The sequence below is a fragment of the Protopterus annectens genome, chromosome 3.part0, assembly GCF_019279795.1.
Source record: "Protopterus annectens isolate FY-2018-M chromosome 3.part0, PAN1.0, whole genome shotgun sequence".
Taxonomy (NCBI): Eukaryota; Metazoa; Chordata; order Ceratodontiformes; family Protopteridae; genus Protopterus; species Protopterus annectens.
Genome location: NC_056731.1, coordinates 1,437,201,524 through 1,437,227,088, shown reverse-complemented (window position 1 = coordinate 1,437,227,088; position 25,565 = coordinate 1,437,201,524).

Here is a 25,565-nt window from a genome sequence, read left to right as displayed (position 1 = left end):
GCCAGATATAATAATCTTACTTTTACAAACAGGCTTCATTACACCACAAGATGTCTTCTTCTAGGAATGTCTCTATCAAGATTTGCCCTCCTGGAGATGCCTAGGTGTGCACGAAGTACTCAAAAACCCCAAGGTGAATGTTGGTCAAGTAAAGTTTTTGCCAGTTTATGAGTGAATTATATCAGTTCAGTCACAAGTTGCAGAAAGCAAATTTCTGACACTTGTTTGGGCATTTACACCTAACAATTATTCAGGGTGTGTGACCTTCAAGGTAATTTCTGACATCATTGAAACTGTTGACACTGTAATTGAACTGGGAGATTTCAGTGTTTATGTGTGAATGATGATGATACTTGGAGGATTATAGTGAGGAAGAAAACCTTGTGTGATATAAACATGATGGTAAACTGCTATTGGAATTCTGTACTAGCCATGAATGTCCATTGCAAACTGTGTGTGTTTGTATATGTGTTTGTGTGTGTGTGTGTGTGTGTGTGTGTGTGTGTGTGTGTGTGTGTGTGTGTGTGTGTGTGTGTGTGTGTGTAAAACAAGGCTGTTCAAAATACCTTGTTTTTAGCAGTTTAGCACAGAGGCAACAAATAGGAGCTTCTAGTGATCTTCCTCCAGCAATCCAGGTTTAATTACATCAGTGTCTGTTTGCCTAGTATGTGAAAATGAACAACCCACTTAACCAGACAGTGTTCTTACACTTCCAGAAAGACTGTGCCTACACCCAACAGGCATCCTGGATAATGAAACCAATAAATTAAGACATCATTGCACTTGGCAATAACAGACCTTGTACCAGTGGTCAGTGATTCATAGTTCTTAGGTAAGTACTAGGCTAGCTGTCCTTGTGGGCCATTTTAAGCCAAGTCAGTTTCCCTTCTTCTGCTCAAAATAACCTATCCCATTTGGGTATAGACTGGCCTTACGCATCTCATGGTCAATAATTATATATTACCCCAATGAGAAAAACTGATCATTTAAAGGGATCCATACTTGGGATAAATCATTTATGAGCTGCATCTGTCCATAAGTAGCACAGGGGGCAGTTCTGGAGTAAATTTTATGTTGTCCATCTATAGATCTAAGCTGCACTTCAAAGTGCCAGGGATGAAGTTTGTTTTATGGGGATGGGGAGCCTGTTCCATTGCAGTGGTACCCTTGGTGAAACATACCTATATTTATATATTGTATTGATGTCATCAGATCCGTGGCTGTAGGATATAGACAACTCTATTTAACTCGGGTCAGAAGAAATGCAAAACTGTTTTCTGAAGCAAAACTATACTCAGAAATATAATATTGTTACAAACTGTGCCAGTAGGAATCATGGTTTGATAAATAAAGACTGCATGATGCCCACTATATGTTTTTGAAAGGCCTATTCAATAGACAGTTTTGGGGATGAGAAATACAAGCTGTTACAAAAAAAAAAAATATATATATATATATATATATATATATATATATACATATGTGTATGTATATATATATATATATATATATATATATATATATATATATATATATATATATATATGTATATATATATATATATATATATATATATATAATTTGGTATATTTGCTACGGTTCTATCATTTCTAGATGATTTATTGGATTATTCAACAGCTGCAGTCCCTTGAAAGGTGCTTTATTTGGAGTATGGTCAAGTAGCAACAGTGTAAGTTACAGAAGCTCAACGGATAATCCTTAGTTGTTAAAAGATTAAAGATTCTTTTGCAATGGCTTCTAGAAACCAGACTACATGATTCTATGCAAGTGTCAGTAAAAAAAGGCAAGACTGTCAAAATTGGTTACATGTGATATTTTCTTAGCTGACAGTGCTGTCATCATGGTATGACAACTGTTGTGAAACTTGCAGTGCAAGACATTTCAAGATGGATAAAACATTCTATCAAAGAGACTACTAAAGCTGAGCCAGACCTTGGCTCATTATTGTTGTATTTTTCACATTTTCCATGGCAAAGCTTTTTCTTTCAAAGCTGAAATTCAAGAATATGTCTTTTGAGATATTGTGCTTCATTCATAACTTTTTCCTGATGCAGTTAGATTGCTGCAATAATGGCTAAAGGTTAAATTAGAAAAGAGGGTAAATTCCAGATGGCTTTGTCTGGATAGTGAAGGGCATCAGTTACCATCATAAGAAAATTCTACTGAAATGTCACATGTGAGTTTAGCATTTCCCCACAATTTATGCAGAATAAAACTGTTTCCCATCATCTATAAAGTCTGATACCTAAATTTGGAAATTCTGTTTCTTTTCTGTTTTTTTTATTGTTTACCTCCAAGAATGGGTTCATTTACTATAAGATAGGTAACATATTTTGTCTTAGTTAAAATATTTTAACACATAATACAGACAACTGATGGAGTGGTATTACTTTTATACACTACATGTAATAGGATGTGGTCAAGCCTTTCACTGCAACTCAGTAGATAAGCCAGTAATTGTCATGCCAATCTGTTTGGTACCAGCTAATGTAAATAGAGAGATGAATCTCACATATATTCAGTTTCTGCCACAGATCATATATTAATATCCATGAAAAGATACTTGTAATTGTGTCACTGATTAGCAAAGAGATATGCAAAAACAGCAAAGTATCACTAAACAATGTCTGATGGCTACTCGAGTCTGCCCGATGAGACTGGATGTGCTTACATTACTACTACCTGCAAGTAATTACAGCATCTTGTTTGCTCCTAATATATTCTTATTTATCCGCACTAGATTAGTAGGTAGAGGGTGCAGACATTTTACATTATGTTTATCACACTGTCTCCTCCTCCCCCCATTCTATTAGTGTACCTTTTGTTAAACCATTTCTTCAAGAAGGAGTTGTATACAGTTACAGGTAAAGGTGTTTCCCTTACAGACACAAGGTCCAGGGCTGGATTTTTAGATGGGCTAATTGGCTAGAATTAAAATAGCCCACAAGAGCAGTTAGCCTAGTATTAACCTATGACCCTATGAGGCATGGAAAATAAAAACATTTATGCCAGATATGTCAGTCTCTATTGCAAGATCAACAAAGCCTGATGGCATTGCAATTGTTTTTACCTAGCACGTTCCTAACCTTTAGAATAAACTTCCTGTGCATGTCAAACAAAGTAAGGGCAGGATTCACGAAGCCTCCGTGTAAGAGTAACAAGGCTTACACGGAGGCTGCAGTTAAACGGTGTGACGTCAGCATGTCATGCATATGCATGAGGGCATACTGAATCACACCTAAGGCTTACACGGTCCGTGGAAGACAGTAGGGGTCGTGTCCATAGGCCGAGCCCTGCAAACGGACACACCCCCAGAAGAGTAAAAGTCCCAAAAGTAAACCCCCACGACAGAGCCCGTGTAAATGTGAAGAAACACAACACAACACATGCCCCCACAGACTACGAACATAAAATGTACAAATGAACATCTTATCATTTTTTTTTAAATTGTAAAGATGTTTGCCCGTGAGTGCTCGCTTGCTTAGGCGTGCCCGTAGCTTAGCCACAGTTAGCAGTCAGTGGAAAAGCATATAAGAACTAAATATGCAAAGTAAGCCAAGAAGCAGTAGCGTAGCGATAGAGACGTCGGCTGAAGAGCAAGCAGTCATGGTTCGAGCCCCCACAATATCAATTTTTTTTGTGAAATAAGCACAAAACAAGTCCCTCACATATATGTACACATATAAAATTAGATTTTATGTAAAATGTAATGAAATGGGCCATATATTTTGAAGAAATGTGAGATAATAAAAAAAAAAAATGTCAGATGTGCCTATAGATGAGCTACAGTCTAACAAGATGAGTACATCTGCCCGTGGGTGAGCAGTGGTTTAACAGGTGTAAAATGAGTGCCTGGGGTTGAGCAGCATTTTGACATGCTGAAACTGTGTGCCCGTAGCTGAGCTGAGCGTAATATGCGTGCTGACAGCCAAATGACGCGTAAACCAGCGTAACCCGTTTGCGTGGAGCTGCGCACCGCGCCAACAAGCTAACCGACGGGCAACGTTGAGCAAGCTGTAACAAAACTGCCTTTACACAGACACACCTCCTAGCCTGTGTAGACAGTCATAAAATATAAAAAGCAGTGGCCAGGTTCGAACCCAGGATACCATGCACCATAGTCAACGTACTGAACCACTAAGCCATGACAGTTGCACTTAGAAATGCAGTAATAGCATATATATAGGAATGAATAGAAAGAGGAGCATGACAAAGCAGGTTTTGTGAAGCTGATACAATTCCAAATTGGCCAATCACAGATAAGTGCGGGAAAAACGGCATATATAAGCCCCATATGTGGGAATACACAGCATAACTGATTGTAGAACCAACTTGCAGCCAGAATGTCAGGTGTAGGTGAGGGTAGTTGCTTTCGAGCACATAGGTGGGGCATTGAGGAGTCCAAATATATGGTTTGGCTCCTTGTCCACAATCATGAAGCCCAACTCATGCAGGGCCAGGTCCTGTGGGGAGCATATAGGGCTGAGGCGTGGGACCGGTTGGCTCATGATCTCACCAGTGCCACAGGGATACCAAGGACTGGTGAGCAGGTCTGTCACCACCATGCGGACCTGAAGAGACGGAAGCAGGACCAACTGAACCGTTGGATCCAGGAGGCCCGGCAAATGCCCAACGCCCCACTACTGAGTAAGTTGCATCTAATTATTTATGTAAGAAATTAACCTAGCTGATATTATGGAGATGTGTATTCCAATATTACTTTATTTATATTACAGCTGCAGGTGTCCGTTCTGCGAACCGTAGAGCCTATGGCGATAGGCTGGCGCGGTTGCGCCACCAGGCAGGTCAGTAATCCTCTCCCTGTAACTGTAAATAAATATATAAGTATGACAGTTAGCAAAAGAGTGCAGTGTAGTCATTAAGTAATAAAATGTGCAAGTAACAGTGTAAGAGGGTTTGCAAGTATTGCTTGATTACAAAAGTGTGATGCAGTCTGTAATCCAAACAGAAAAATGAAACAAGTCTGAAATAAAGTCTGAAATAAAGATGTCCCACCTGTAATATAATAGTACATAACCTGCAGCAGGCTGAAAAGTACAGCTGCAGAAGCTGAGTAAAACACGTGTGAAATATATCCCTGATGAAATACAGAAACATGAAAGAAGTGAGACTGTTGGAAAGGATTGTTATAACTACAGGTAAAACATGTCAATAAAGCCTAGAATTAAGTACCATCCTGAATTGTAAAAATAAAACAAGTGAGAGAGTGTGAGAAAGAGTTATGAATCCACCAATAAAGTAGTAATAACTCCTGAATAAAGTATACTGCAGTCAGTACAGAATGAAATGAATGTGACAAGCAGAACCAAACAGTAAAATGTCTTGAAAATGTGACCACAGCTAGAATGTGTATCCCAATATCTGGATATGTTGCTCTCAGTCTGCAATATGCAGATAGTATGGTTGTCTGAAATACCAAACATCCAAAGTTGTCTATAGCTATATAAAGCAAATGTAGCAGGATGATGTAGCTGAACAGAGCCAGATATGAATGTGTATGAATAAAAATCAAAATGTATATTGATGTAGCAGTAACATTCCTATCACCAACTTGAAGTAGTTATCACATAGGAAACTGTAGGCAGAACTGTAGTGTGTATATATCTGCAGCTATTAGAAATGTACAGCATATGTATTGGTATTTGAAGTTGTTAATTAAATTTTCTTCACCCTACCCTATAACCACATATAATCCATTACACGTGAAATTGGTATGTGCATTCACAATTAACTCCCCTGGACATTTGTCCTGTTGGTTCATACATATTTGCATGTACGTTGATGCATCCGCCCTGTTCATACATCCAAACCTGATGGCCTGTTGCCATCAATCAACCCTGCATGTTTTTGGACTGTGTATTGCTGTTCAAAATATGCATGTGTTATGCTTGCTGTTCAATGGTTTGAATATCTGGGTGTTTGGTTAATGGGAATACTAATGCATGCTGTTACAACTAATTGTGAATGGTATTGTACGTTACTAACCCAAACTGTCATGACATAATGCAAAACATAGGACGACAGGGAAGGCGGGTTCCAGCGGACCCACCTCTCCCTCCTCAGCTGGCGAGTGCACCTGGCAGTAGTGCCCAGGCCGGACCCTCCTCCGGTGGCCCTGTACCACCTGCGGGTGGAAGCGCTGCAGGGGATGGGGCTCGTCCCCCCTCTGCAAGTGTGGCCGGAGGAGAACAACCACTCACCCTCCATAGTGTCCGGACTGTGGTGCGTAGGGAGATCCGGGAAGCTGTTCTTGGGCCCCTATGCTAGCTTGAGGCACAGGTGGCACAACTAACGGGCGTGCCTGCTGCCCGGCCTACACAGCCCCCAGCACAGCCCCGTCCTGGGCAGTGAAGGCAGAGTGGCAACTGCCCATGGGTGGGGATATCAGTTCCACTGTTGCCATCTGTGGACTCATGGGCTCTAGATATCCAAACATCCGTCCCCGTCAATTGTGTAACCCCCCCACATGTGTCATACACTGCCCCTGTATGCGTCTTGTTTGTCTTGTCTGTTGACCTACCCAACCTACCTCCCCAGCTATACCGACTTCCTGTACCTGACATACCACTCTCACCTGAAAAAAAAAAAAGGGCACTCTGTACCCACAAAAATTACGCCATACATAGCTGCCCATTTTGCACACATGTCTGCTGGACATGGAAACTGTCAATTACAATTGGCTGTACAACAAGTATTATTGTTGTCCTTACACCTCTCTCAGGGGTGGAAGGTTTCAAATGTCACACCAAATTACAAACATATGCACAGCTGTTGCTGATGAAGAAATGGGCAGCTATGGTACTTACCTACATCCCTCCTGCAAAACCCGAGCTTGTTTCCCTGCTGTCTTACCCTCTTTGTGACCCCTTTTTCACCACTTTCCTGTCTCCCCATTTTCATTTCTTTCAAAGAAATTAGTGCGGGTGTGCGCAAGAGTAAGCACTTTTAAGCAGTTGTAAGCGGGTGTGCGCAGAGCTGAATGCCAGTGCGCATGCGTGAGCTCTGTGCAAACCAGCGCTAACCCGGTTACAGCTGCTTAAAAGTGCCTTAGTCACTCTGAATGACAAGTCCTGTAGTCTGCTCAAAAGCAAAATAAAATCTCACTGTCAGTCCCGAACCCAGTACCTTGGAAACAGTAGTCTGCATGACTTGCCACTAAGTCATGACTGTTATATAAGAACATTGTGCTACAATAAATATATCATGTAATAGTAGGAATGAATGTAAAGGGAATATAGGATGTGTAGTACACAAAGCATGTCATGTATATTTGCTGTCAAATGTAGTGGATTTCTAGAATAGTAGTGTGTGAACAGAAACAGCCATGCTAGTTGGTAGCTAGTAGGTAATAATGTCACTGTAGCACCTTGCAAGCCACACACATACTTACAGCAGGATAATCACTGCCCATACCCTGCAACCTCTTACAGGAACACATCCGGACTAAGTAATACAAAATGTGGAGCAAAGGGCCAAAAACAGGGACACATTCCAAATAATGCTACAACAAACTTAGACAGTTGAGAGAGTAACAGGTTTTGCATTTTGTTGGATGTTTGGAAGGGTATGAAGTCTGAAACTGAAATGTTTGTCACTATAGTCTGACTTGAGCCCACAGTGATTTGCCAGAAAAAGCTGTTTATGAGATATTGACCAAAATATGAGGCAAAAATGTGGACAACCTGTAAATATCTGTACACTTGAGAGGTCTGACACTGCCATATTTGAATAGTTAAGAGCCTAGACATAGCAACAGTGACTGAGTTACAGGGATGCCCCACAGACTCCCTGTGAAATGTAAAAACAGTAGGCAGAAAGGTGTTACAACACATGCAATGGTAACTATGAAGTACTGAAAGTATGCACCATTTGCACGGCAGAAATAGTGTAGTAATACATATGCTCATGCTATCCCACAGTCACAACTGCAGAATACCAGACAATTTAATGGGTGTACCCCACTGATATGTACCATTCCACGAGGCAGATAAAAGATGCACCTGAGAGTCTCTGGGGCCTGCTCAGCAGCATACTCAAATACCCTAATAGATGTCAAGGCCTACACCATGGCCAGACCACACTGCATGCAGCAACACCCTAGCAGATATAGCAAGCATTCCAAAGTGTGAATGTACATGGAAATTAGGAAAGCCACAGCAACACACTACAGTCAAGACACCTAGCAGGCATACAAGTAGTGAATGTAAAGGGCAAATATTGAAGCCATAGCAACAAAGTGCAAGAGCCACTGCTATATACCAGTTACACCACATGTCCCACAGGAAAGCACACACACCCACATTAACAGTAGTAGTAGTGTTAGGTGTCAGTGTACATACACACTTAGTACAGGAAACTGGAGAAATGAATGGCGAAATGTTAATCTACAACACCGCCAGAAATACGAGAGGGATACTAACCTTTACAATCACAGAACAGTGTCCACAGCATACCACCATGGTCCCTGCCCTTAAACTCTGAAAGGGCTACGCCTATCTCACATAACTTTTTATAGCACTGTCCTGGAATCACAGTGAGAACTGCAATCAGTACACAACTGGCTGCATGCAATTAGCAAATGCTGGCTTAACAATTGGTGCAGAGGCCATCACATGGACATATGCAGATACCTACAAAAGCATGCTGTACTCCCAGTCCACACACGCAATACTTTCATTGCACCCTGTGGAGGTAGGGAGAGACAGAGAGAGAGAGAGAGAGAGAGAGAAACATACACAAACAAAACCAGTCATCAACAACCACTGGAAAGCTGACAACTGGCAACTGGAGCAGTAGGACACCAAACCAGATGGCAACGCAAGCAGCTGTGACAAACACAGGTAATGTAAAGTAATACTTTAAAAGTCTACATACTGTGAACCCTCCATATGTGTCATTGGTGTGTATCCATATGTGTATGAAGATGTGCATAGGGCAGGGGACATACAGCAACTATCAGTGAAGGCTGTACATACATATGTATATTTGAGCATCTATGTGCACATATCAATGTAGGTTGAATGTAGGTTGTAGTGCAATGTACAAAGTAGGTTTCACAGTTATGTATGTTTAGCAGTATGTTAGTGTGTGTATACAGTTTTGTAAACAAACATGTTGATATACCTATCTATCATATGGATACGTATGCATGTCAATATATGTATGTATGCATGTATATATATATATATATATATATATATATATATATATATATATATATATATATATATATATAAAATATGCATATATGTATAGATACATAGAGAGGGATGTAGGAATACATAGACAGATGTAGATAGATAGAATATGTACAAACATATATATGTAATACACACATACAGATATAGATATATGTAGATACATAACATAGACAGACATATCTGACTATCTACAGATATGACTGTATATGACGATCCCACACTCCCCCTGTCCCACCCCCTCTGTCACTCTCACCCCCTCTCTGTCACACCTCCCCCTCTCCATATCTATAGCAATATATGTACAGCGCTATATATATGTGTATATGTATACAGAGATATATATAGACATATATATATATATATATATATATACATACATATATATATATATATATATATATATATATATATATATATATATATACATATATATATATATATAGAGAGAGAGAGAGTGAGAGAGATGTATATATATTCTGAGTGAGGCACATGTACACAGATGTATTGCAACAGGTGCCTGGTGACAAAGGCATGGAGTGAACACCAGTGTCAAAACTGGAGTACCATATCCCATTTCAAATCACCTACACCAGTAACCACCAGATATGTGATTGGCTGCTCACCACTGCATGTGTCAGGGGTGAACAGGGTCATAAATGTGTACAATAGTCCCCCCAGTGATATTCACAGTGGCACACTATTCCTGGAATACCTGCACATGGTATGTGTCAGCAGACATGGTGTGTCAGCTATGGACATGTAGGTCAGTGTACCCCTCCACACCACACAATGGCTGCCATGGTATGTACCTCACATGACAGCTACAGATATGGAGAAGGACACAGTGACATGTACAACACTGTGACAATGCACTCAAACACATTACATATGCACAGTGACTGACAACACCAAAGAGTACACACATACTACCCACATAGAGGTTACCACTCCTGGATTTACATACTTACGTCACACCCATGACAGATGTCCAACAACCATAGTAACACCTCACACCATCCACAACCTATATGACTGCTGTGTGTCATCCATGACACCGCAGTAGAGAGCACATGGTGGAGGTACAGGTTCGTACCCACAGATAAGACATACCCTGCAATAAACCACACAGCATTAAGAAGCAAGACTCCCCATGAGTACATGTCACACATACCCCTGCTCAATGTTAGTCAGATAGGTAATATGCCATATGAGTCACCCTGTGTAACTGTTTGACAGGAGCAGGTACCATCACATCACATGTGTCACAATGGACAGGGTAGCAGAACAGCATGCTGCTGTAGTCCCAGGGGTAATAGCATATTGTATTGTATTGTATTGTAATGTATTGTATTGTGTTGTATTGTATTGGTATGTAGAGGTGCCTCCTTCGTGGAGTGGAACCACTGCTGCTGTACGCCAGTGTACAGGTACATATCTTGTAGTCAGGCTAGTGTTACATAGCACTTCTATATGTGTGTTTAGCTCCTCTTGGAGTTCATGTAGCATGCAACCGGGGATACCAACAGGTCCCATTCATGTTGTGTTTTCTGCTTTTCTGAGGGCGGCTCTCACCTGGACATCTGTGATGACAGGGAGGTTACAGTCAGATGGGATAAGTATGTCTTAGTTTGGGGGAGAGGGAGGGGGGAAACTTGCACTGAACCTGTCTGCCACAATGTTGCCAGTATCTGTGGTTTCAGTGAATTATTTGTTGTTGTGTACTAACTATGAGCATATTGGAGGGTTTCTGAACAGGTTGCTAACATAACTGAAGAAGGCCTTGTGGTTATCTGTAGTGTCCCCGTTGATTTCCCTCTCAAAGTTGCCCATGGATGTTTGTATGAGAGAAAATAGCTCCTTACTAGTGCTGATCAAACATGCCTTCCCTTTATGGAATTATGCTCTGTCTTGCAGTAGCTGCCATCTTTTGTTATACAATCTGTCTATGGCTGGGGTCCACCAGACAGGATGCTTTCCCTTTGTGGAGAGTGTCTTGGTCTTATATGTGATTGCATGATCCATGCATTCTCGGAGATGTCGTGAAATCATTTGTGAAGGGGTCAGCATTGTGGGTTGTGTCTTCCACTGGCCCAGTGGGCTTAAAGGATACCATGTCAGTGTTATGAAGTGTAAAGTTTGCATTTGAAATGTTATTCACTGTAGTCGTTTGTGCTAGTGGTGGAGGTGGGATATGTATATCCAGGGCAATTAGTTTGTGGTCAGCTCACAGTAGTTGATGATGTACCCCATACAGTACCTCGATACAAACCCCCAGAGTGAGGAGGTGCTTTGGTCCTGAATCAGTCTTCTGACTACTGAGGTTTGGTAGTATGTCGTATGGAGTGTGCCAGGTACTGTTGCACAGTTGTTGACTGAGCACTGATACCTGGCCATTTACATGCGTATCCACCAATAGACAGACAGATGCTATATATGTGAGATATGTTGTATCACAAAAGTCGAGTAGCATGTGTAGTATGTGTGCCAAATTCTGCTGACATATTTTGCTGATATCATGTTATTTCCTTTTTCAGGACCATGGCTCACCAGCGCAATCCAGCATACTCTGCAGCTGAGGATGAGGAAATACACCAGAGCCTGGTGCGGGATTATGCAATACTCTTTTCCCACACCAGCAGAATCAGCAGGAGAGGGCTGCACTGTGGCAAGACCTGGTCCATCGGGTAAATGACATAGGCACGCATAATAGGACATATGAGCAGGTACGACGTCACTGCAGTGATTTAATCAGAAATGTCCATCAGCGTGCGTCGGATATCCACAGGCAACAGGTTTCCACAGGTGGTGGGGTGGCTACACATCCCCCACTCACCAGACTGGAGGGACTACTCATAAGTGTTGTGGGTCCAGCCCGCCAACAACAACAACAGCAGCAGACCTGCATTATGATGGAGGCTGGAGCCACACAGCAGCAAGACTACGAGCGTGCAGGTAATATGCCATATGTATAGTTGACTGTTGTGTACACTTGCAGTTAATGCATGTGTGAGGTGTGTCCTTGGTTTGTAGCTGTCATCATAGTATTTAATGTGCAAGTGTGATATTCTCAATATCAGCAGCTGACCTGTGAAAGGCGACTGTTGTACTACTGACCTGTATCATACTCAGTAACAATGGCACAGTTGTGCCCACTGACATTAATTTCCTCACTTCTGCAGGTCCCTCCAGTGTAACAGCAATGCAGCCTATCCATGCTGGTGAGTGTGTATTAACAATACCTTTAATAGTCTTGATAGTAATAGTAATATTAGGCTCACTGAGTAGTGCTCTGTGTATGCATGCAGGTGTGTCTGTGTCTGTGTGTTGATATATCGCATACTGAGTAGTGTGCAAGTGTGCAACTGTGTGCAAGTGTGTGCAAGTGTGTGCAAGTGTGTGCAAGTGTGCAACTGTGTGCATGTGTGCATGTGTGCAACTGTGTGCAACTGTGTGCATGTGTGCATGTGTGCACCTGTGCACCTGTGCATGTGTGCAGCTGTGCATGTGTGCATGTGTGCATGTGTGCACCTGTGCATGTGTGCATCACTGGTAACATTGTGTAGACATTGTAAACTGTGTTTCCTGTTTCCCTCCCACAGGTTCTGGTGCTGCTCTGGTGTCATGCAGCAGGGAACCTGAATCAGGTGCCACGGGTACTGATAATGATGACATCATTGTAATGGCACAGGAAGGTATGCCAGGGTCCATCATTGGTCAGCCAATTGACAGTACACAGCTGTCAACCCCATCAATGCGCACAGTCATCCTGCCAATACACCCTTTGTCACCAATGTCCCTAGGTGATGGACAGGATACAGTGGGCATTGACCAGGGTAATGTGGTATCTGTGGCACATGCTTCCCCACACAGCAGCCATGGGCATGGCCCTGTGATGGTACTACACAGACAGATGTCCAGGGGTTCTCGTGGGAGCATCCGTTAGGCATGCCCCTGTCAGACGTGCCCACAGAGGTCTTACAACCTCAGCTATGTTTCGGGCTGTCATGCAGGTGCAGTCACATATGGAACGGTACACCAGACAGGGTCTGAGGGAGCTGACAGCATGTCGCACAGCCATGACTGACAGTATGCGTGACATTGCGGCTGCCATCCGTAATTTCACCGATGTCATAGACAGACGTTGTGGGGACATATTAGATTGGTTCCACAACTACATGTCCATGAGCCAGGGCAATGGTGGATGGTTGAGGAGTTGACGTGGGCATATGCCAGCAACAGCAGCAGCTGGCAGTCATCGCGGACGACAACAGGGCTGCGGCCACCCCCATAGTGCCAGCAGCAGCCACAGCAATGCTGGGTCTGTGCTGTCATCAGACCGCCCCAGGAGACCATGTGCACATGGCTCTGGACAGGCCCGACAGTGATCTGTGTCCAGTCAATGAATACCTGCTTCTGATGACAGTACCCAGTCTGGATTGGTACTCGATATGGTCCGTAGCACCCCTACAAGGCACAGGTGCTGTGTCTGTAGCCAGAGACACTGATCTGTATGACCTGGCAGGTACAGTCTGTGGCTGTCCACAAACACCAGTATATGGCAGCCATGAGGTGGAACTGTGTGCATCCATACACACATGCGAATTGACAACACCTAGGGCTACTGCATACATGCACACACTGCATCAACATTGCCCCACCTTGTACTGCTGTTCCTTACCAACACACATACACATACATGTCAATTGGTGGTATCAGTGGCAGACTCAGGCATACCAAGTTCACACCCTGTGCATATGATGAAACTGTGCCACCTCCTGCAATCTGTAACATCAGTGCAGGTACAGGTTAACATGTTGCTGATGCACAGGGTGACTACATAGACATGTAATAATAGTATCATGTTAACAGTACTGTGTGCTGATATAATTGTGGGTATATCCCAGCATGCCTGATGCAGTAAGGGTATGATTGTCTTGTACTGTTGTCTACACCCATCGTAAGTACCATAGTGTATCATCTGCACATGTTGGCATACTGATGGTAAGGATGTCAACAGAAGGCTACATACATAGGTAGCACAGGGGATAAGGTAATGAAAGTATTGATACGCAATGATGGACATGTAAACTGCAAGTGGCATGTTGCCTACACTGGACTCTGCAATACGGATGTTTGAGGATGTTGATATGTGTGCAGTACTACATGACTGGTACAGGACACACAGGAGCACCCTAGCACTGCAAGCTCACATCTCATACCATGCTAGACAGCCCCAACACACAAAACTAACTTTCACAGGAGGGAGAGTCTCCATAAATGTCAGGGATACTGTGGTGACAAGACAGGTAGCATACATCCTACTAAGTATGGAACCACTGAGTGAAGGCTCAGTGTCTGTTATTTGACATGTGTATTACTGCAGGTATGAGCACCTGGGTTTCCATCTGGTTATTGCACATCCTGACGGTACATGGTCTGTACACTTGTGTGCGCTGAGACTGGACCCTGGCCATCTGACCTGTGTATTTCCATGTACATGTGTATAGTGCCTGCATATTTGCACTGTGACCTACTGGAAGTGGTACAGCTTGTTTGTTGTACAATGGAATACATGCAGCCCTGCTTACTGTAGCTTTGTTTGCATGCGTGTTTGCTTGCAGTTACCCTGGAACACTGATCCCACCTGCAATGCAGATTTACAGAGCTTTTGTGGACTCCTAGTGACATCTGCATAGCTTACTATATGTATGTCCATGTCTCACTTGACAGAACGTCACTGTTTGTCCTGTTCGCATGTACGTTGCCTGTGACACATTGCATATGACTTTCCTGGCATTTGACCACGTGTGCAGTCATATATGCCAGTGCTAACTAATCACAGGCAGTACACCCTCACATACTCACCTTCTGTACCTTGTTTCCCATTGGCCCTATGTGCTGTTAATCACCATGACAATCACAATACTATGGTAGCATGTGCAAAGGTCACTTGTCAGTCACCTCTTTGGTACAGTTGTGGAATATGTGAGTCATGTGGCAATATCACAGCTGCCACATGTACACAGTCAACCCTCTCCCCTACACATGGACGAACAACACATGTATGAGATGCAACCACATAGCCAAACTGGGGACTAAGCACTCTGAACCCAGTACTGGCATAACCTGTCAGGTGGCACGAAATACTACAGTGACTACAATACCAGTCTGATGTAGACCTACACTGACAGCAATCCAAACACATGAACACACTGGGGCATTCGTGGAGCTTCAGAATAGCATCCTGCCTGAGCTGCACACACCTCTGCAGCTGGCACTCAGGCATACATTAAGCCGGAACACAGCACGTGCAACACATAGCACACAAATCCTGTGTGCCAAACAGTCACAGCCTGTACGGCTAGACAACACACCTGCTACAGTTGTGTTAGGTACCTTTATTGTCCAGTACAGTGAGGTCCCGCTCACCAGGCTGGACGAGGTGAAGTTCACAGTGATATGCCTGTGGGGCACTATGGTCCACCACATAACACAAGCATACAGTTCAGTCAGATGCATGGACACATATGACTCAGTCATTGTCCATGCCACTATGGCTGACCTGTGATGTACCTCCTTGGACTACATGATAGGGAACATAGAAGGGCTCTCTGAGCATGTGGCACTGGCTGGTATGACCCTGACCTTGGTTGGCATCATACCCTCACCAAGAATGCTGAAGTATTACTGAATGCTGATGAATTACTGTAGCTACAACACCCTAGCTGAAAGGTTCCTAGCATGTAGTCACTGCATTGCTATGGAACAACTTGTTACCACTCCCACAACAGGTGAAAACATGCAGCACCTGTTCATCAACAACATGTAGACTATATGCCCCAGACCAGATGTGTATCCCTTGCTGCTAGGATGATACCATATACAACTCACACTGTATATACACATACCACATGCAGCACCCGCACAGAAGACCACAGTCATAATGTTATCCAGTGCAAATACCATGTATTCACATGTGGCAGGCATCAGACATGGGAACTATTGAAGGTCACAGGTACATATGTGTATTTGGTACACACATACATCATCTGTGTCCATTGCCATTACTGGTTTAATCGATGTCATGCATTATTGTGAACAACAACCCACACACATGGGCAGTCTGTGTGACAAAAACACACGTGTGGAATTCAAAGCCATAACTAACTATGCTATGACAGTAGTGAGAGATGCAGTAGCAGAGTGTGCTATTTGCATTATTGGGAGATTTGCCCTCTTCTGCTGTACTTGTAGGGTGCTGACATCTTCAGTGCCTAGAAAGAGGAATGTGCATCCTGTAGTGTGTTCTCCTAGTTGCCAAAGGGGACATTTCTCTCACACAGAATTGCACACACACTAACCCCCCTCACCCAAACGCACACACTTGCCATTTGCAGGATTCAAACCCCTACCTAACTATGTTATGACACTTGAGACGGACGCATTAGCAAAGCGCGCTATTCGCATTACTGGGAGGTTTCCCTTCTTCTGCTGTACTTATAGGGTGTGACATCATCAGTGTTTAGAAAGGGGAATGTGCATCCTGTAGTGTGTTCTCCTAGTTGCCAAAAGGGACATTTCTCTCACACAGAGTTGCACACACACCAACCCCGCTCACCCACACACACACACTGAGCATTTGCAGGATTCAAACCCCTAGCTAACTATATTATGACACTTGAGGGAGACGCATTAGCAGAGCACACTATCCGAATTACTGGGCATTTGTTCTGCACCTGCAGTATTTATAGGGTGCTGACATCATTATTTATACAGAGGTATGTACATCTATTACTACCAGTCAGGTGGGGGATAGCATATATATGCATTTGCAGCCACCTACTTCAGGGTCAGATATGCACATCAGCACTGGCAGGTTATGTTTTATACCATGCTTCTTGACCACAGGACCTGTAACATACAACACAACCAGTTCAGACCACCCCTCTCACATCCGGGACACACACTTTGCTTCCCTGGGAACAGTGCCAAGATATGAAGGTGTTCACATACACCATTCCAGTTGTTAACGTCAGGTACAGGTATAGTGTGTATGGGAACTACTCAGGCCTCTACAACATTACCTTACAGCCACTACAATTTGTGAGTCCATGTGCTATGGCAGGACCACTCACCACAAACACAAGGGGGAATACATATTGCACCTGACCCCCTGCAACATGGGTACTCACTGTTCCACACCAGAGGTAGACCACCATTGTTGATATTTGACCATACCCACCTTTCCCTGGACATCCATATCCCATCCCCATCCCCAGGCAAGATTGTCACTGCAAACAAAGTGTATTTATCAAAAGCAGACTTTGCACTTGTGAAGACTGGGGTGGAAGACTTCAAAGGACCCATCCTGGGGGGGTATACAGGCCACTCTGCATAATCCTTGACAATTGCATTCTATGAGCATGTGGAAGGTTTGCATTGATCATGCTATCCCAAATATACCCATGACTCCTCCTCAACAGGACACCCTGTCAGGTGTACACCAGCCATATATGAGCTGTCCAACAGATGGAGTGAGCTAATACATTGCAGAGCAGTAGCCCACAGAGGGAGGACATCTCTGAACAGTACTGGCACGACACTTTAATCCCTCATAATCATCATGACAACGTGTTGACAGTGAAATTGTCCAGACACTGCAGATAAGGCTCCCCTCAGTCTGTTATTGACGCCCACTTACTGTTAGAGGTCCTCACCAACCCTCTTCCAGCACACACCAACAACATGGATGTGGCATAGCAAATTCAACCCCTGGGATCTCCACTGTGTCCCTGCTTGACGGAGGCACAACACACTAGCCTCAAATGGTGCCTTATGTGTCCTACTTTACAGTGGCACAGTAGCCTACTGTACTGGGGATGCAGATGCCAAGCACACTCTGGCTAAGCTTTCATTCCCTAGGGCAAACAGCCTAGTATTGACCTCTACACCCATATGTTTAATTGTCAGATGCACAATATTTGTTGCTGATAGGCTGTTTGCAGGTCTTTATTGCCAAAGCATTCCCTGTTTCTATGAACAACTTGTGTATCTGTGGAAGATGTTTGAATATGAGGGGGATCCACTATATCACTTATGTCTCTGTAGTCATTTAACTGTGTGTACTGGGCAGATTGCTGTAATGTGGTTGGTTCCTGGAATGACACGCAAAAATACCAGATATGTGTGGCCAACTGCTAAACTGAGATATGGCCTAAGTGTGTGAGCATGCCCAGTTCAGCCTTTCCATGGCATATTGTCTGACATATGTCTCATTTATCAAAGTGTGCGAGCATGCCCAGTGTGAGCTTTCCATATGTTGAACTCTGCAGTCCACCACATATGTGGATGAGTGTGAACTTCAACAATATCTAACATTTATGGTTGTGTGTTGGGTGTCATGTTGTGTACTTACTGGCCAACTGCTTCGTGTCTGAACACAACAGGGATTATACTGTGCCTGCAGGGTTTGCATGGGATACTTTGCATACAGTTGTCTACATCCTTTCATTCTGACCTAACACTGTAGTACCATATAGTGTACTGGTTCAGTACTTTCACTGTGGTGGACAGTATCCTGGGCTTTAGTCCTATCACTGCTTTAAATTTTCATAGTGAGCACAACAGACTGTTTAGGGGCCAGTTGTGCACAAATGACCATGTTGCATTATGTTCAGATATGGACTACTTAAACCAGGCTTGTCCAACATTGGTAGTGTATTCCACAACATAGGTGGACATTGGCAAACTGTAGCGATGTGCCCTAGGCCATTTCTAATGCTAGTCAGAGAGTGTGTTTGTCCTTCGACACACATTGTAACTGGAGTTTGCCATGACATATGTCATGGTTAGTATACTGTGCCTCCATCTACCTGTGACATAACAGTGATACCCAGGGTAAACCTACCATCTCCCATCCACTCATCAAGATTCCTCTTGAGGAGAGTCGATGGGTGACTCTCTGGTTAACCTGTACTGGGAGTTTACTCAAGAGTGGGGGTGGCTTCTGTGTTATGGATCATTCAGTACAGCTTGTCCTATGTATGTCAGTGCTGGGGTTCAGGTCTCTCATGTGCATAGCTCACTGCCATTCAGATTGTACAAGATGCAGCATGTTCATTGATTCCAGCTTAGACATGGGTTTATACATAAGGCACAGCTTGCCTCTGGGAGGGCAGTATGGCAGTGTGTGGAGCTGCAGTTTGTTTAATCAGGCAACACATGGCATCTGTTCAAGCTCTTTGATACTCCTGGTGAGGTACTTTTGGGGTCTTTCCAGTTGATGGAGGTGTCTGCTGAGGTACATCCCACAGGGGCCATTGTAGTCAATTGTGACGCTGATGAAGGATGACTGCAGAGCCACAATGACCTCCCCTGATCTAGATCTCACTACCTTCATGATTAGGTGGGTATATGGTATGTTTTTGTAACCACTACAGCCACATGCTTGTCCAATGCAAGATATCTATCAACTTGTGTCTCCAGGTCTCTTATTACATCTTAAGTACTTAATGGGTTAACACCTATGTGGTAATTGGTGGGCACTTACTGTATATCCACAGGGGTTTACTATACACTTTTCTGCAATTAGCTTGCTGACATGGCTATGGCACCAGTTGTCTGTTTCTATGTGGCCCTTTTGTGGGATGCTTGTGTCAGCTGGAGGGTCAGATATGGTGTCCAGTTTGTAGTCCTCTGCAAACTTGTTGAGACACAGTCCTTCCATGTTGGCCTGTACCTATGGGACATATATACCAAACAAGGGAGGTCCCAGGACCGAGCCTTGTGGGATGCCAGTTATATCTGATTTGTAGTCTGACATGGCTGCAGCATTTCTGACCATGTCAGTTCTGTCCTTGGTCTGGTTTGCAACCCCTCTACTGACATAGGGGTTTATATTTAAACTGGTAAGCTTATCTATAATGAACACGTGGGGTATTGTATTGAAGCCTTTTGCAAGGTCCAGCTAGGCAGTGTGGACCACATTCCCCTCATCAATGACCTTAATGACTGTTTCAAATGAGTCAAACATGTTTAAGGGGCAGGATCTGCACTTATGAAAGCCACACTGGGTAGGGTCCAGTGTCAGTAGGTCCCTAATATCTTTAAGTCCGAGGTAAATGCTGATCCTTTCCATAGCTTTGCAGAACAAGCTTGTCAGCATTCTGGGGTGGCAGTTTGCAGTATCCATTCAGGCAACACCTTTGTGGAGAAGGACCACTGTTGTTGTACACTGCTCTTTGTGTACATATCCTGTGGTAAGGCTGACATTGAGCAGTAGTGTTATTTGGCATTCAATTCTTCTTGGAGTCCATGTTGGACTCAGCCCAGGACACCATCTCATACCATTGATGCTGTGTGTTTTGCTTTATAGATGCTGGCTGTTACCTCAGCATCTGCAATGTCAGGGGCCAGCACTCTGCTGGGATAGATATTTTGCATTTTAGGGGAGGGGGTTGCACTGCACCTGTCAGGTTGGATGTTGGCAATATGTGTGTGTGTGTTTGATATGTTGTTTGTAATATTTGAGCGATTCAGAGCATATCTGTGAATTCCCAACAAGGTTCCTACCATCAGTTAAGAAAGCCTTGTGATTATCCTTAGTGTCCTGTACAATTTGTATCTTCATCGGTTCATAGGTTCATACTAGGCTATCCACCCTAGGGCAATTCTAAGCCTAGCCAGAGTGTGTGTGGCTTTCGCCACCCCTTGCTATGTGAATATTATGGCCATTTATGATTTACTTTACTGTGCCTCTGTCTGGATGTGACAAAGTGAAGACCCCCAGTGTACATCTACGATCATCCATCCACTTGGCAAGATTCCTGTTGAAGAGAGTCAGTGAGGGGCTCTGCCTAACATGGAGTGGGATTCCGTTCCAAGGTGTAGGGAGCCTCTGGGTTATGTATCTGTCCCTCCAGCACATCCTATTTCATTATGTGTTGAGGTTGACATCTCTCACTCTCACAGCTCCGATGGAATTGGGTTTTCTGGGATGGAGCATGTCCATTACTCCTGTGTTGGACATGGCCTTGTACAAGAGGCATGCAACACCTCTGCATAGGCAGTATGTGAGTGCATACAGCTGGGGTGTCTACAGCCAGGCAGCATATGACAAATATTTGAGACCCTTTATCCTCTTGGTGAGGTACCTTTGAGGTCTTTCTAACTGCTGCAGGTGTCGGGTAAGGTACATCCCAAATGAGGCATTGTACTAGATTATGGGTCTGATAAGAGAACAGTATAGGGGCACAATGACCTCTGTTGATGTAGATGTGAATCCTTTCACGATACGGTGTCCAATATAGACAGTCTTCCAAGCCACATTGGCAATGTGAGTGTCACATGACAGGTTACTGTCCACTTGTGTCCCTAGGTCCCTGATTACTCCTTCCATACATAATGGATTACCACCTATGTGGTAATTTGTGAGTACCTTGTTTGGTATTTGCTGAGACAGTCATACTGTCCAGTGTCTTCAGGATGGCTGAGTGGGGTTCCTGTGTGTGAGAGTGTGGTCTGTAGCAAGCTACAGACTGTACAGCAGTTTTGCCTATGGTTAGTTGCACATGGGTGGTCTCTGATGCTTCGTGCAATGTCAGTTACCTGGACGTGTGGGTGTCTGTGCTGAATATGGATACTCCCCCTGCTTTTATGTTTTGGTCCAGGTTTTGGGGCCATAATGCATGATATGAGGTATAACCTGGTAGTGCTGGTGTGCTGTCAGGAGCCTTGCTGCAGGTTTCTGTCACTGCATGGACATCGATGTTCTCCATACTGGGGAGGGCCTCGGGAGCATGAATGTTGAGGTTTGCACGTCTGGCATTGGGCAGCATTACCCTTATGTTTCTTTCCACTTATGTTTTCTAGGGAGGTGGGTTAGTCTTTTCAGCCTTGCCTATGAAAGGCTCTATGGAGGTGGCAAGAGCCTTATCCAATATCCAGACGCCCAGGGGTAACAGGTGCAAGCCATCCCTGGCACAGCAGTGTGGCTTGTCAAACATGACATCCCAAGCAGACAGACATTGGATCCCCTTGGAATGACACCAGTAATTCTGCCACTTGTTAAAGCTGATGATTCTGTGTTTGTACTGTGGCATCATTCTTGGTGAGGGTAGGATGCTGCACACGGTCAGTGTCATACCGGCCTGGACTACATAATCAGAGAGCTCATCTATGTCTCTTTTCATGTAGTCTGGGGAGGTACATCTCAGGTCATTCACACCAGCATGGACAATAACTACATCATATTTCTACTTGCTTTGGGGTGACCCGCGTACTTGTGTTATGTGGCGTATTGTAGCAGCCTACAGGCAGCTTACTGTACCCTTTCCCTTGTTCAGTCTGGTGAGCGGGACAGCAGTGTGTCTGACTATGGAGTCACCTATTACAACTGTATCAGGCATGTTGTTTCTCCTTCTGGCCTGTAACTGTTTGGCACACCAGCTTTGTGTACTATGTGTGGCATGTGCTATGTTTGGAGGTAGTGGTTGCTTGGGTGTCTGCTTTGGAGGCCTCTGTTGATGTGGTGTGTTTGTAATTAGGGCCTCCAGGAATGTTTTTCTGTGTTTATGTCTTTGGTTTGCAGTTGTGATAGGTCTATGTGAGAATGGGTTTGTGGTGTGTGTGGTTACCTTCTCCTCCTGTCTAGTTTTGACAGTACTGAGTTGAGAGAGCTCAGCCTCCGGTTTGGATAAATGGTTGCATCTCTCACATATATTTGTATTTCTTGGGAGGTGAGGGTTGTCTGTGTACATGGGGCAGGTGTAACATTGCCTCAAGATTCACAGATTCAACTTGTTGTAGCTGGCCTTAGTGGATTGTATGAGTGGACATATTTTATTGCCATACTACTGATCAGTGATTACTTCCCTTTTATGTTTGCTCTATCATGTAGTAGCTTCCTCATTCTCTTGCATGGTTTGGTAATGGCTGGAGTCCACCATGCCAGATGCCTGCGTGTATGGCATTGTGTCTTGGTTTTATTTGGGATTGCATAATCCATGCATTCCTGGCAGTGTTCATGGAATGCCTGTATAACAGGTTCTGTGGTGTGGCCCATATTTTGCACCTGCACAGGGCCTTTAATGGATTCCACATCAGTTTGGAGGAGTGCAACTTTTGCTTTACACATGTTTTCACTGTGGTTTTCTGGCCAGGGACTGTGGTCAGGATGTGTATATCCAGTGTGATTACTCTATGGTCTGGTCTTACCAGTGAGGGATACACTTCTCATCTTGCCATCCAGTACCCATGTTGCTGATTATCACATCCAGAATGCTTACCCCTCTTGTGGGAGTGGTACGTTGTTCCTGGGCATTTTGGTTTATGGATTCTAGGCACTTTTGTCCTACAGTGTTGGAGCTAGAATAATGCTCCCAATCTATGTTTGGGTATTTTCAGTCACCCAATATAATGTGGTTTGGAGGGCTTGATATATTCATGTATTCCAACATAGGCCAAGTGCAGTTCCTGGTGTTAGGACAGTAGTCTGTAGAAGGCTATAAACTGGGAGGCAGTTTTAGCCACTTTTACTTGACCATGGCTTGTCCATGCTGCTTCTTGTTGTGGTACCAACATGGGGGTGTGGTTATCCTTGACAATTATTGCTAGTCACCCTCCTTTTGTAGCTTGTTCCATGTTTTGAGGCTGTACAGCACAGTATGAGGTGTAACCTGGTAGTGTTAGGGTGCTGTTGTGAGCCTTGACCCAGTTTTCTGTTACAGGACAGATACCAACATTCTCCATACTGGGGGAGTTTAGACTGCATGCATCTTGCTGTTTAGACTTCTGGCACTGGGTAGCATTACATCTAGGTTCTTATCCCTTGTGATACCTATGGAGTTGGGTTTGTGTTTTGAGCCTTACCTATTCAAGGCACGCTGTGGTTAACAACAGCCTTTTCCAGTATCCATAAGGCCTGGACTGATAGGTGCACGCCACCCCTAGCAGGTGGAGTATCATGTCATGCTCAGCATGTCATCCCAGGCTGGCACACATTGGATCCCCTTTGACTAACTGCAATACTTCAGCCAATTATTGCAATTGATCATCTCATCGTCATATTGTGGCATCATGCTTGGTGAGGGTAGGATGTTAGTCAGGGTCATCAAGTTTGCATATACTACATGGTGTTAGATTGCTTAACACATGACATTCATGCCTCAGGTGGTGCTGCAGGGCTGCCTCTGTTGGATATACATACTACACTCCCTGTACATGTTTGAGAGCAGGTTATGTCATTTTAGGCATCCCTGTTATTATATGAGTGAGTCAGAGTGGGGTATCATTCCCAGGGTTCCTACTGAGCCAGTGTATGTGCTATGCCTTGCCTCTTTGCCAAGGCCAGGGCATACTGGGCATGCCTCCTTCTGCCTACTGGGGCAGGCTGAGGTTGTTCCTCTTCCGAGTCACACTCTGCCTGTGATGGCCTTGGCAATGGTGGGTGGCTGTTTGGCCCGGCCCTATGCTGGTCCTGCTGCAGCTGTTTTCACAAGATCATATTATGTAGCATAGCACATACCATGACAATTTGGGTACATGTAGTTGGGGAGTACTGCAATGCTCCACCAGATGTGTCCAGACACTGGAACCGTGACTTGAGCAGCCCAAACACACGCTCTATTACATTACGTGTTTGTGCGTGTGCCTCATTATGGCGTTCCTGTACAGGTGTGTGTGCGTTTCTGATGGGTGTCATCAGCCACGGCTCCAGTGCATAACCTGCATCCCCCTCTAGGTGTCCATGTGGGATGTCCCCATTGGCAAATGTCTGGTACAGCTGCGTCAAATGCCAGATGTGGGAATCATGGTAGCTCCCAGGGCAGCCAGCACACACATTCATTATTATGCCCTGGGCATCACACATGACCTGGCAGTTGATGGAGGGGAAGCCCTTGCGGTTAATGTAGGCCCTACCCCACTCACCGGCTGGTGCTTTGATGCATATGTGCATACAGTCTATTGCACCCACTACCTCAGGGTATTCCACTATTTGCTGGAAGAGACGCATATTGCTGGCCAATACCTCACGGGCATTGGGGAAATATACATGATCACCGACATGTGCTGACATGGCATCCAGGAACTGCTGCAGTACCCTGGAGGCTGATGCCTGTGATTTCCCCATCATATCACCAGTTGGTCTCTGGAAGGTACCTGTTGCCATTATTCGTAGGCCAACACATATCTTGGTTTCCACTGGGATGGGTTCCCCTCTGTTGGTTCTGTGTGTGAGGTGTGGCCTGCACAGCTCGACAATTTGCTGCAGGAGGTCTCTGTCCACTCTATATCGCTCCACTATCTCCAGCTCATGTAACCCGT